The sequence below is a fragment of the Ischnura elegans genome, chromosome 7, assembly GCF_921293095.1.
Source record: "Ischnura elegans chromosome 7, ioIscEleg1.1, whole genome shotgun sequence".
In the NCBI taxonomy this organism is placed as follows: domain Eukaryota; kingdom Metazoa; phylum Arthropoda; class Insecta; order Odonata; family Coenagrionidae; genus Ischnura; species Ischnura elegans.
The window spans coordinates 83,602,252-83,617,007 of record NC_060252.1 but is presented as its reverse complement, the minus strand read 5'-3'; the positions used below and the strand labels follow the sequence as shown (position 1 = coordinate 83,617,007).

The 14,756-nt window shown below is 39.4% G+C and overlaps 1 protein-coding gene and 1 long non-coding RNA gene across 3 annotated transcripts in view; both read left to right on the top strand.

The window, feature by feature from the left end:
* LOC124161858 (ubiquitin-like protein 3) overlaps positions 1-14,756 on the top strand; it is a 596,237-nt gene that overhangs the window by 241,847 nt on the left and 339,634 nt on the right. The gene's annotated exons all lie outside the window — the stretch shown is intronic.
* The window catches only part of LOC124161860, a 58,375-nt gene that overhangs the window by 9,527 nt on the left and 34,092 nt on the right, over positions 1-14,756 (top strand). The window contains exon 2 of the long non-coding RNA XR_006865416.1: positions 2,309-2,374. This is a non-coding gene — a long non-coding RNA (uncharacterized LOC124161860). The remainder of the gene's footprint in view (positions 1-2,308; positions 2,375-14,756) is intronic.

Below are 14,756 nucleotides of genomic sequence, written 5' to 3'. Positions count from 1 at the left end.
GATACTACCCTCCGGCTCTGAAATATTAATGGAGTTAAAACGGTGCTGAAGAGCCCTACTTCAAACGTTTATTAACCGTGGATCGCGGTAATTATTACAATTATTTCTCCACCACACCAGCATTATATAGCTTTTTCCCTACCTTTCGAAAAATAGGTTTGAACGGAAAAGGAATGAAATGCTAGAAATGGAATATGGGTGCTTATGATGAGGAAATTGTAATATAAGTGAAGGGGGAGACAAAAATATGGAAGGTAAACTATATAATTTTATGGAGAAGGAAAGAGTGTTAAATGGAGTGACATTTAAAATGATCATCCTGAGATACATCTGAAATGAAATGTATGTTGAGTATCATTTTTCCTCTGTATTTCCCATTTCCATATTTTTTGTTTTTTTTCCCGTCGTTTACTTTGTCTTAAATTTTCCACCGTCCCTATTTTATGAGTATATAATTTTTAGCCGCTCAAAATCAGACGAATTGTTAAAAAATAGATTTAACCATGGTCTTGCGTAATAGTTAAAACTATCTTTGTAAGCCAGCTTTAATTGCTGGTTGCTAATTTCAAGTTAATATTGTGCTCATGGACCCTCCAGTATCCTCGTAATGCACTGAAGAAGGGATTGTGAAAGGCATGTTTTGTAGGATTATTTCATTAGCCGTGGAAGCCGATTCGGCAGCCATAAATGGCTTCACGGATTTTTTTATGGATTCTGTATAACAGGTCGGTAGACGTATGATAGGATTTTTGGCTTTAGAAAAGTTTCTTTGCATTCTGTCATTCATCGTCCCTATAATTTTGTGGCGAAGACTGTATAATGATATTTATATCCCACTTGAGTCTTGTGATCAAATGTCCTTTAGATCATTGGCTATTGATAATTCTCAGGATAAATAAGGGATCGAAATTTCAGTTGAGTGTACCTTTACCTATAGATGAAATTCCCACTCTTGTAACATTTTTTCGTCAATGATGAATTCTGTACTTCTAATTAATGTTTCCTTTGCTGTCATAAGTATTTTCATTTATCGGATTTTATCACCCTGCTACAGAGGCGATTTAAATCTAATCCAACGAGTTTGATCGCTGGACTTTATAATCCTATTTTTGTCCGATCAATAGTTCTTTGTGGGTTACCCTTTTTTATTCAACTCGGAAAGCAAATGTAATAAATCAACGTTATTTATTAATCCGATAAATTTCCCTCGCGATTTCCCACGGATTTCGGGCTGCGAATTAAAATCTCGGAATCATGAACATTTTATTATTTCATACATTTGCCTCGGTGCACTTCAACTCGCTTTTTTTCGTATCACTTCCACGGCTCCCGTTATCATTTACCTATCGATACGAGCGTCCTTTATCAAATATGAATTAAACGTGCACAAGATCAAATATCCTCTTCTTTTGTCTCCTTCGCGAAATGTCTCTCACTCGATTTGCTATTTGTAAGCATCCGGTATACCCATAATTTTTTTGCGACTTATTGTACTAGCATCTCGTAAACGAAAAAATATCCTTTTGGATTATTTTACGTTCTATGGGACTTCTATGTTCAATTTTAGTAATTCATGACGTTTTGTAAACAAGTCGATAGATGTGGAAGATGTGTTCAATTTTTCGTGAAAATTCAAGTTGTCGATTAAGGATAGAGTCTGGGGAGGTGAAGTGGGGGTGTTCGGAAAACCTTCCCTTCAATCTTTTTTATATAAGGAATTAATTGTCCATTAAACTAGGTTCTTAATTTTGTTACATCCAAATGATATAATTACTCAGTGGTGACGTCGAACAATTAGGCTCTTTCACCTCTTCTTTTCAAAGTGTCCTGTCACTAAATTTAAGTTATCAGAATTTCTGTTTCAAACGGAGTTATTATAAAAACCTGGTAAAATTTTATAAATACTATAGTTTCTCTTTGATATAGACCTTATGTGAGCTTTCTTCCAGGGCTGATAAATATTTGAGGAGTGCCTTTATTCTATCCGTTATAATTTGTCTTTCATCCTTCGCCGTTCAGTTTTCGAATTTTTATTTGTTTTATATCGTTTTCAAAATCGCATTCTTCGTTATAGTGTCCTTAGTTATCTTAGAATTCGTATTATCCGTATTCTTATTGTGGCATATTTTTTTACTTTTGGTTTCATCATTAGTTCTGTCAATTGATTTGCCCATAAATCGTAACACTATCAATTTGATTTACTAAATTTATTGAGTATAAAGAGCTTGTCCTCAAATTTGACTAAATTTATCATAGATGTGCTTATTTATTTTGCTTCATCTTAATATTTATTTCATTTGAATTTCAGGTAAGCCTTGGAAATCGCCGTGGAAAGTTTTGTGGGATATCCTCAATGTCTGAGCTCGGTATCGGTGTAAGTTCACTGCAGTCAACTCCCTCCTTTAGCATTAACTTTTTGTTCAATTCATTTTCAATGATTGAAATGTGACAGTGAAGTACCACGACGATATACCAACATTCGCTTTTGCTTTACCACATTGATTATTTAGATGCTTCGAAAAAAATTATCGACTTTGATGAGTCGATAGTCATTGTTTTTATCGCCCTAATAGGCCCTTATCGGCGTATGAACTCGAAATTCGTTCATGGGCAGACTGGTTCTTTCAAATAACCCCTATCAGCCGTATCGTTCTGGAGAAATGAATTCCAAATCGTGTTACAATTCCATGGTGTCGTGCTGCTGGTCCTTCGCTTGTTATTCCTCAAGGTTCGATGCAAGGTCGCGAATGACGACGTAAATGGATTCCTTTATTGACTCAATGTCATCGGGGGGCTCCGCCCTTCTTCTTTATCGCTTGTATCTCCATTGGCTAGCCCCGCTCATGCATTCTAGATTTTTGTCTTAGCTCAGCGAAAACCTGTCCGCCATCCGTTAGCGAAAGCGGTATTTTTTTGCCGGAACTGAATTATGACGAATGCTTTCTGTATGAGTGGAAAGAAAATGCAAAGAACTGAACATGTTTCGTTCCATTTTATGCTACAGAAAGGTAGACTTTTCAGAAGTTTTTTGTTTCCCCGGTCCAGGGCATGGTCGTTTGTGTACGTTTACTTGTTAAATTTGTTGAACACCCCGGTGTAAAATGGCCAATAAGAGCTGTATCCGGTGGTTTGATAATAAAATAAATAAAAAATAAAAAGGAGTAGAATGAGAGCGAACCGCTGGCGTTTTGATGCGTGTATACAGGGCATTGAATTAGGTGAGATGGACGAATGAGAGTACTAGTGAGGAAATTCTTGGAATGTTCGTTGTGAAGGGGAGGTTGGATGTGAGATATTGAACATTGAGTTGGTGAAGGGGACAGAGTGAATGCTAAAGTCAGCTGTTGAAGGAATCATTTTGATAGGATAGAAAAGTGAAGGAGCACAGGCATGCGGGGTAGAATGAAAAGATGATGTGTTTAATCCGGGCGGAATGCCATTCTGATGAAAATCTGGAGCCTGTGGTAATAGAATCACTGCGGGAATGCTCCAGATTACCTTTTTTCTTGTATTTTCTATAGGTCATATCGAAAACTTATGACCAAAATAGCGTTTCAGAAATAGCGTTTTTCATTGAATAAATCCCAATTTTTCAGACGATGTTAAATGGTTCTTCATAGTTATTCATCAATACAAATGTGACAGTGCGATGTGCGATACGGTTTAAATTGTACACACGTTGTGGTTAAACTCATGTGGTAAATTGCTTTATGAGTGGATGTCTGGTGAATTTACAGTTTGAATAAAATATTTTGTGACTATAAGGTCACCCATGCATGCTAATTGTGCTGCGGTCGTTTTATGCTGATAATGGGAGGAATGCGGTTAGATACTCATGATGCTCTACTATTTGAACGTATGGAAAGGGGATCAAAAGTATTCCAACACATCTAAGTGGTAAAAGAGTATTAAAATAATGCGCCACTAATCATAGGTGATGCTCCAAAATGTCATTATTGTGTCTTTCAGTGTGGGTGCGATGACGTAACGAAGTGGAACATGACGTCAAAGCTCGCTGAATAAAAAAATTGAAGCGGAATCGGAAAATTCTTTCTCCCTAGATCGTAGTCTTACGTAATCCCTTGAGCTATTGATTCTCACTGCGCCCCAGCTGGTGGTCATTTAATAAAACCGTCCATCCTCTTTTGATTTACTATCTTTGCTAATGAGTGTTAGCTCCTTGCGATTTGAAATTGGGGTCTCGTCAGAGAGGAATAATTAGTGGTATCCGGAATGGCATTTATGAATTCATCTTGTGGAACCTTGCTTTCTATGTTTCCGAACCACCACATTACCATCTTCCTTGCAAAGATCGTTTACTTGAAGACTTCATTCTTTGGTGCCCTCACTATTTCTTTCTATCTTCTACTTCTTCTAGTAAGCCATGCATCAATATAGCTTATTTACTACGCATGTTTTGCTACGCCACCATTATGTGATTACTCCTATAAGTGTGTCATCGGCATGACGTAACACTGCTGATGCGGTACTAGTGAGAAAGTTCAAGTGCAGCATTGTTATACTAAGGAATAAACAATGCATTTTGTTTGCATTTAGATGCCTGAGTGCATTTATTTGCTGATGAATTATTTTGCAGCCTTTCATTGCTGATATTTGGTTGTATCTTCTGACCGTACGATCGTTACCTAGTGTTGGAGGGACATTAATTCTGCGGTATTGTAATCATGACTTAAATTTATGTAGCGGCGATAATCGAGAGGCTTCATTAAGAATATATTCCGAAGTGAGTCATTTTAAGTAAATTTGTAGTTTTTCCGTATGTTATAGTTAGCCGTCTCTCTGTGGAAAAGTTCAGTTAATCGAGGAAATCTTACAATTAATTAGATTTCCTATACTTGAAGAGCTTCACTCGGCATTGTCTGCATTTTACCTTTGTCTCTTTGAAAATCATTCCAAAGTGCTATAGGAACCAGCTGTATGCAAATTGCCTTCCCGTGCTTTAGAAAATCATTTTTCCTTTAATTCCAGGCCGACTCTGCGGATTTGATTTCGATTAGAAATAACGGGGGGGTCAGTTTAGAGGCCTTCTACATTTGAAGGGAACCATGAGGTTTTGCCTAGTCGACCGTTCCGGTGGAGAAGTTCTGTGGAACTTTGTTCGATTTCCGACTTCAACTTTCTTCCGTTAGCAGTCAAAAGAGGTCATTGTAATCTAGGAATAGAGCAGAGTCCTCTATATTGCCATATAATAACTACAAAGTTGAGAGAGTAGTGTTGAGAGAGCAATCTAGAGGACTCTGGGAATAGAGTTATCGAGTAACGGTGCAGAATCTTGAAAATCAGAATTAACCAAACAGTGATTATGAGTGTAAAAAATGGTCACTTGCGTTCAGTACGAATTCCCGGAGGTATATATCGTGTATGTGCTCTTCGAAGTATTTTCTTTCTACATCCTACTTAGGTTTCCAAAGTCTACCCCACATCGCCATTCTATCTCTGGAAGTAATGAAAAATAAAATCTCTCTATATTAAAATCCGTTGACGTTCAACACACGAGGATTTTCATTGTAAGCCAAGATGATTATTAATCGAGCTCCCCTGCAGAGTCTTTGTGGACGGCTTAAATTAATCAACCACAATATTGCTGCAATGTGCTTTTCGCTATTTTCCCTTTGGACAACTGGCTCCGCCTTCATCGGATTTTTCATTGCGAAGGGCATAAATTAACTCTTCACCTCGTTCTCATTCAGGATGAGCTGGGCTTTCGGGGTTGAATCCACGCGAATAAACAAGGCATCCCTCTCCCGTTGTCGAGCGCTCCGAATAAATTACCCGTCATGACGGCCCGGTAACTTCACCACTAAAATCATCGCCCCTCTACCCAGTACGTATTTATCTTACAGATTCAACCCTCTTTCATGGGGACATTCGTAATCGGGTGCTACTTGAGTGCTTCATTTCCAAAGATGACATTGTAATTTATCTCAGCACATCCTTTTAAGTCTAGGAGTACAGACTAATGCGCATTATCTTGAGGTATATATCGTTACTAAAAATATATTATGGATATTTTATTCCGATGCTTTCTGGCTTCAATTATGTACAATTTATGCTCGATGTTGTTTTTTAATGTATCTATCATTTTATTTTAGTTTGTTGTATTCCTTTAGAAGATCCTATTTTTGAAACATTGCTGGCATAGATGTTCTCTAAAATATACCATCGATTGGTAAATTATGTCAATCGCAAGTTTCTTCAGTCAGTTCATTCGCTTTTCCGTTTGATTTCCATAACTGACGTATGGTAAAGATATCGCAACTATGGTTTCTCATCTAATTCCTGCCAGTACTTCAAAATAAAGTCCAGCGTTTAATTTTCATTTCCCTTCTGTTCGACTGATTAGTCTTAGGAGATAACTTTTTGCTTACCTGCAAAGGAAATGGGTTAGTGACAGGGTTCCAAAATCAACTGTCTCTGAACATCAAATTCCCATTCCCTAAAACCTTTCGTATTTCACTTATGTGTATGGAAGTGAATACTATGCCAGAAAATGAGCTGACCAACATGCCGTTTAGTGTTCTTTGAGGAACATGGTTCGATTCCCTGGCGAGGTGAATTTTTTCATTTGTCAGTGAATATCCATTTAGTCGTTGTTAAGGTGTAAGTTCTGAAATTACTACAAGTGTACGTGGTATTTTGAGGGTTGAATGTACCTGACGGAAGGATGTTGGGCTGACGTTAAAAGGATGGGAAGATATCCAGCTCTTCCAGTGAGGAGAGGGGGATCCTGAGCCGTACGCAAGAGTGGGGGGCCAAACAGGGTGGGAAATTTTAGTTTAAGAATTTGGGTTTCGATTTAGGTTGTTTCTTGTCCAAATCTTATTTAATGGGATTAGAATCCGTGGAAAAGTATTGTATTACTTTGGGAAACCAACCATAACACCGTACATTGTTAACTTAGGATGGTAATAAGATAAGTATATTTGAATTCAATTGGGCTTTAACTTTGTGAAAATCCATGTTGAAATGAAAATGTACAACCTTGGTAACTTTTCACAGGAAAATTTACCAAGGTTGTACATTTTCATTTCATAAGTATATTTCTTCGAATGACATGTTGTCAAAAAAATGTTGCAAAATCCTTGTTTATTTTAGGATTTGAAGATTTTAAAACAGATTCTTTGAATGAATAACTCCTCAATTTCGAGTTTATAGTATTTTTGTTTCAAGTCGAAGAGAGGATCGCACTCGGTTCATTCTGAGACTTGCCTCGTAGACTAGGAATGTATTGGCCTTCCCGCGAGAGAAGACTGGAAAGAGGGCGAGGGCCATGTGATGCCGACGAAGAATATTTTGGAGCGAGTCCAGAGTGTGGTGTAGGTGGAGGGCGAGGGAAGAGGTGGATGGTGATTGGGCGAATTATGTGGATGTGCTATTGCAAGTGCGGAGATTAAGCGAAGCCGAGGGTGCACGAGGCAATAAGATGCACGGGATGGCGGTGAAATTGAGATCACCTGCTGAGAATACCGAGTTGTAAACGGAGTGGTGAGGAATTGGGAACCTCAGCATCCTCTCTTTCAATTGCTGGAGATACCTCTACCGACTTAAGGAATGAAATTTTTTGATCATTGAATTGTTTAATCGCTAAGAAATATTATTTTTGAACATATAAAATTGAAATACCAAGGTGGAGCTTTTATTTATTTTGTGGACGAAAAGGAAGAGGAACGAAGAAGTGCTGGACATGGTGGGTGAGGATGAAAGGATGTAGGCCTTATTTTGAATTGAAGAAGGAATTCTATGAGGGCAGGATAGACTGCTGGAATACGTCGTGAAGCTCCATGCAAACCTACCTTAATCGGTTGAATGCTTTAATAATAATTGTCTAATTGAAATATTGTGGTGCTACCGAAGAATGATTAAGATAAAATGGATCGACCTTATAAGTAATGAGGAAGTGCTATGAAGAGTGGCTGATAAGAGAAGTCTTCTAAAAACCTTAAAGAAAAGACGGGACGACTTATTTGGCCACATTCTGAGGCATGATGGCCTGATTAAAACAATCGTAGGAGGGCAGGTGGAAGAGAAGAAGGGCTAGGAGCGGTCTCGGATGAGTTACCTACATAGAACAGGTTATAAAGCATGTAAAAGAGAAGAAATATGTCGCTAAATGCTAACGAATAGGAGAACGGAATGGAGAGATGCGTCAAACATCTACATCTACATAAAACCCCGCAAGCCGCCTAAAAGGCGTGTGGCAGGGGGTGTTAGGACACCAGCCGTTTACAGCAACAAAAAAAATGAAATTCTCTTACGAAATCACGACTTGCATTTATAATAGTCCCTTATGGTTCGGGGAAAAACGAATTCCCATATCTATCCTTTCGGCAAAACATCTCTCTTAATTTATCGCTTCTATCGGACCTGGGAATATAGTGTGGCTCTAATATTATGTTCTCTGTGTCGCTCTTAAAGATATCCATTCTCAATTGCTCAAGCAATCTAAGCCTAGCGCGCAGCCTCCGAGTCTCCACCGGCTCCCAGCCTAATTCGCTTAACATCTGGGTAGCACTGTCTGTACGCCCGTAGCAGTTTTTGACGAAACGCGCAGCCTTCCTTTGTATTTCATTCAGTTCGCGGATTAAGTCTTTCTGCACCGGATCCCATACTCTCGCTGCATGTTCAAGGTGTGGTCGGACGAGTGTGAAATAGCACCTTTCTTTTACTTTCTCATCCGAAAATCTTCCCACAATGAATCCTAGGGATGTTGATTAATGATGATGATGAGGTGGAAATATGTGAGAGGTTGACTTTGATATAAGCCGAGCTACCTCTTGTCTCAGGTGATGAGTGCAGCGCATTAATTTCAGTATCTGTTAATTGTTTTTTCCCCGTTGGGTGCAATTCGTTTCTTTCATCATCCTATCCGTTTAGCTAATTCTCATTCTCTTCTCGTTCTTGCGAAAGATTTGCGTTTTCAACTATTTCCGAATGAGAGACCTCTTTTATCAACTTCATGATTTTTCGGTTCACGCCCATTCACAATGCAATGAGAGGAGCTGTAACACACTTAATTCCCTTTTCAATTAATAATCGTTTCTTTAGTGGACAGCATTACCCTCATGCACTGTTTATTATTTTTTGTAACCTTTTCAAATTTAATTGTGTGCGCGGAGGAGTGTTCCTTTTTCAATGCTGTTAACACGTCATATCCTCCTCTCCTCTCTTCTGTCTGTGTGGTGGTTCCTTTACGAGTGTTCCTGTGTGACGCATGGGCGAATAAAATTTTCGAAAAATCGACCCCCTTACGTTTTATTCCCTCTTGCTCCGGCTTCGGTCCAAATTGCGCAGGACGCCACCGCTCATTAAATCCCTCCATGCGAACGCGCCAGCTTCGGGCACTCCTCACCGAGTTCGCATCCATTTTCTTTTTTTTTCCTTCTTCTTTTTATTCCCACCTCTTTCCGGAGGCGTTAAGTGGGGATTTTCTCCGGCCCGCCGTATCGGGCCGAGAGACGTGTGGTGCAGCGCTAGGGTGTTATTTTTTTCCTTCCTTCCACGTCCCGCCCCTGCTCCACTGTCGTGCTTCGCCACAGGGCCGTGCCGCTGGCGTCTAGTCCCTCACTGCTCAAATTTTTAGTTTTATTTTCTTTTTTTCCTCGTCCCAGGAGATGTTTTCGGTAAGGGTCACCTTCCGAATATTTCGTCTTTAGGCTTGTAAATTCGTCGCGTTTTTGACCTTGATGCCGCCTTCCCTTCGCGTGCCATTCCTCTTTTGTTATTTTATTTTTTATTTTCTTATTGTGTAAACATTGTAATAATCTTTTATGTCCTTAAATATCTAATATATGTACTGATATTCATTCGTAGCCCTAATGAAGGTGCATAAATATACGGAAACGGTGGAAAAATTTGCATTTAAATTCTTCAAGACCTATTCTCCAAGACAGTAATCAACGTTAAACATAAAGGTCAAGAGAAAGAAAAAAACGCAATTGTGAGTGGAAGCATAATTATTTTAATCGCCTTGTCCCTTTGAGTTTTCGTATTTCGCCGATATCGTATTAGGCCTTTAGGGTAAGAAGTTTTGGTCAGATTTGACGTTAGGTATCTGATATATTATTAGACACCTCCGTAAGCAAGTCAGGAGTTAATCGAGGTGCAGTTCTCTCCATGGTTCTTGGATTAGCTGCGTCGAAGTTGTTTGAATCTTAAAAACAACTTCAACGCAGCTAACCCGAATATCATGGAGAGAACTGTAGCCCAGAGCTGCGAAAGCCTCAAGCAGGAAGTTTATCATGTTGCCTTCAGCCGTCAAAATTCCGCGATGAAGAATGTCATCATACGGTACGTTGGTTGGTTGGCGCAATGGCTGTGAAAGGGTCTTAATTTGAGTTCGGGTTAGGTGGCATGGTTTTTCTTCTGCAGGAATTTTTCATTTGAGAAAGACTGAAATGATTCTGGCTGCATCGGTGGGCCATTATTGTAGTATTTTGTTGTGGATATTTCCCTTGCGGTTTATTAGGGATTTTTCGTTTTCGCTGGTGAGCGTTTTAAATTTCAGAAAAAAAGCAGTAGTAACATTGCCTTATCAGCAAATTGTGCCCTGATGCTGCTTGGAAACTTTTTGTATTATCTAATTCTTTTTCATAATTTAATTCCTTCATTTTTTATTAATTTTATTCCCTTTTTCCACTTTAACTTCTTTTTATCTGCCGCCCGCATAATTTAAGTGCTTTCCCATTTCATTTTGTGTTCATTGACAGGAAAAAATAATTTTTTTTTAAACTGCAATTTATCTTCCAAATAACGTTGGTTTTGATGTTAAGTCCCCGTAGGAGGGACTGTTTATTCCAGGTAAATTCCTTTACGTCGCCCACCGACGTCTTTACATGTGTTCCAACCATAATTCTTTTGTTTCCTCCATAAGGCAGCAGGCGAGGGAGTGTGGAGTAGCTTGCAAACCCTCCCTTATGTCTGTAATTTCGTCACGTTTTTGACCTTGATTCCGCTTTCGTTTCGCCTGCCGATCCTCATTTATTTTTTCATAAGTTCTCTCCATCTCTGTATCGCTCTCACACTGCGTCCCGGGCACGTGTACCGCTCCCCGAGATGTACGTTACGCCGAGGATGACTGTTGGGTGCGGATTAACGGCGTGTGCAGCTGTGAGTGCCTTTCACGTGCCCTCAACCGTGTTCTCCAGCCGTTGCCCGGCTTCGCTTTTCCCGTCTCTGCGAGTCAATTTGCAAGTCGTCATCCCGAGGTTGTGCGGCACTACGTGCGCTGTAGAACTTCAGAATAGGGGCGTTTCTCCGGTCCAAAGTTGGATGTAATCATCGCCGTGCGTTGCATAAATTGGTGCGTTTGCTTTGATTACAGAATTTTGGCATAAAATGCTTGTCCAACGAAATGCACTTGTGCTTTGCTGAATACCAATTTTTTTTATATATTGTCATTTATCAAAATGTAACGCTTTCATCTCATAAGGGCTGAAGGAAAAAGAAAATTCTAATGATGGTCCACGGGTGTAAATATTAGTTTATCGGCTTCCAGGTGAACCATATCAGCTAAAAAAAAATCATTTCCCTTCTTTATGCGTAAAATCCGAAGATTATCGCGAAATGAGATGGAATTAGTTTATATTGGAATGACATGAGGCGAATTTATTATTTTTTATTGTACCTCGTTATTTCATCCTTATCCTTCTCCTGGACTCGAAAGGAGGATCGCATTGTACGCGGTTAGCTCTTCAACTAAGTAATTTCTAAACGTATGCTTCGTCTCCGTGGAAATTTGAAACTTAAAGCAGGGAATCATCATTAAGGACGAAGATGAGTCATTGCTCAAATTTATTGTCAGCTTTATAATTTATTTCCAATAGTTCTGTTTTCCTTCGTGTAATGTAGTAGTAAATTTATTTCAATTATATAGAATCTATAGGTAGACTTACTTCTCCTTAATCTTTTTAGTTTTTTTTCCAGTCGTTTTCTTATCTTGCCATTTATTCTTTAGTCGCCGTCTTCTAAATGCATTTTATTTTGCCTTTGTGTTGGTATTTGTTGCCGCTGGGACTTAATTTGATGATTATTTCTCCATCTGTAATTATAAACTGAGTGCGACAGTAGCCCTCTTTGTCAATGCATTGTACCGATGCCCATATAATAATCCCATACTCGTACGTTAGCGATGGAAGGTTGACGAATGATAGTAGCATCCGTTCGTAGAAAAGTCCCTAATAATAATGTTTATTCATGTAACGGCTGCATTTTTGAAGCATGGTACACGGCTTGGCGACTTTAATATATCCTTTTCATCTGTGTGAAACAGCGTAGATCGTCTCGTATGTAAATGTCGTCTGATTTTTATGGTATGCCTAGTGGCTTTTGGAGTGTTGCATGTTTTCCAGGCGCGTAAAAATACGTCTGCATATTAATTGGCCTCGTTTCCTCTGGACTATTCCTTAAAGCCCTGTACACACGGCGACATTTCTGGCGCCGGAAATGGCGCAAGTGGTGGCAAGGTGAACATTTCTCCGTGTGTACAATGACATCGCATGCCATCTGCTGGTATGCGAGATAATCGCATACAATTTGCTGGCCCTGGTAAGGATTAGAACACGTTCTATTTTCCAAGCGATCTGGCAGCAATATCTGGCGAAATTCCGCTGTGTTTTGTTTGAGAAGAGAGAAGTTGGGAGGACAGAATACTTAAAGATTAAAGTTTATACATCAAAAAGACCTTCAGTTAAGTGTAAAGCACCTATTTTTTGTTATAGACAAACAAATTATTGCAAATCTTGATTAGACTATGCATAAATACACGGTCACGAAGTCTTTTTTGATGCTTCTGTTTTCCATAGCGTGGTTTTATTGTGATGGCCAGTGATAATTTTTGTATATGTATTCGGTGTATATTAACGTGGTGAGATATAATTCTTATTATTCTTATAATAATTAATTTAAATGTAGTTTCAGAGAAATGATTTGTATTAGAAATTGATAGGCATAATTTCATACTAAGGTGTTTTGAATAACTAACAAGGGGAATACACGACCTTTGCATCGCCGATCGAGCTCAAATTTTGCGAATCGGTAGTTTATGGGTACAAATGTAATATGCCGAAGCGAGACGACGCACTTCTCGTAAAATTCCTAGAAAAAAGCAATTAAAAATCGTTAAAAATGAAGGTAAGCTATATAAGCTGTTTTGAACGCTCATGTTAAACAATATGGCGACAGCCCAGTGGATACGGAGTCCGACTGTGGAGGTGAAGGTAGCGAGATCGATGCTCGTTCACGGAATTTTTTTTGTGTTAATTTTTAAGAATTTTATTGTTTAAATTTTTAAAGTTCGTTTTCTTATCTTCGTTACTACTATGGAATATATTTTTAAAAGAGTTTTTTAAAATATTTAAATCAGGAATGGATCAGCTTGGGATTAGGAACTGAGGATGAAGGGTGGATAGAAACCCGGCGTCGGCATTAGCCTGCTCTTAACGAAAGGCGCCAAGGGGACCACGGCTTAACGTCCCATCCGACGGACGGTGTACTGCACAACTAGTGTAATCCACATTACACGCAGGGATTGAATTTAGGAATGCCCCTTCATTCTTTACCGAGATTTGGATGTGGAAGGCCAGTACACTGCCTCACCACTCCAGTTAATCCTTTAGCCCACCCTGAAAATTGCAAATAACTCTCGCACTCGCAACTCATTGCACAGCATACTGTGAATCTCATTTCCACCCTCATCTCTCCGCTGTATCCACGGCCTCGTCCACCACCTTCTATTCCTCCACCTTTTATTTCTTTCTCTTTCTCTCCTAACCACTCTCACTGCTTCGACCACTGCTATTACTCCTAACACATCCTGAACGTCTCGAATATCAGCCATTTTGGAAGAACTGCGGTCACTCGGGCTCAACTGTTTCCACCACTGGCACAAGTGAGGGCCTCGTGTGTACACATTGCTTGCAGGCACTGCGCCATCGATTGCCGCCAGGCCATCCGGCAAGATTTGGCACAGTATTTCACGCCATCTATGGTGCCAGAAATGTCGCCGTGTGTACAGGGCTTAAGGTTTAATTAGATGCAAGGGGCTGCGTGGGTGGCATGAAAAGTTTTTTGAGTGTTCTATTTCGTCTCTAATTAAATCTGATTCTCGGTGCCGTGATTATTTAATTCTATTATGTGCACTTGAGAGTGTATGAATGCCAGAACGTGAAAATCAATGCGCATCTGACCTTCTTTCTTCTTTGAATGCGTTCTGATGCCTCTTTTGAAATGCATGAATGAGAATCTGAGTTACATCTCTTTAACCTTGTTCAAGGGAAAACGTTACACTTGTGGCCGCGTTCCGCATCTATAGCGTGTTATAGTCTGGGTTTGTTAACGCTAGATGAGAATTCGGTTAAAATATATATGTGGTTTCTTCTAGCTCTGGCCAGAACTATACTGTTACTTTAAAATGTTACCTTCGTTACTGATTAATTAAATATTCTTAGGATCACTATGATCAGTAATAATTAGGTAGACGAACCCAGCCCTCATTCTTACTTTCCTATTGGAATTTTATCAAAAGGAGTTTGGAGGAAATAGTATCTCCAAAGATTGCGGATGAAATTGATTCAGTAAAGAATCATGTTTTGGTAGTTCTGGAGAAATTGAATGTTTAATGTTGCGGGAAATGAAACCGGTAATGCTCGACATGGTGGCTTAAAATGTGTGTGGGTGGAGCGTGTGCTGAGAGGTGAGGGATCTCCGATCCGGTGACTGTGAATGTGGAAGGGATAGGG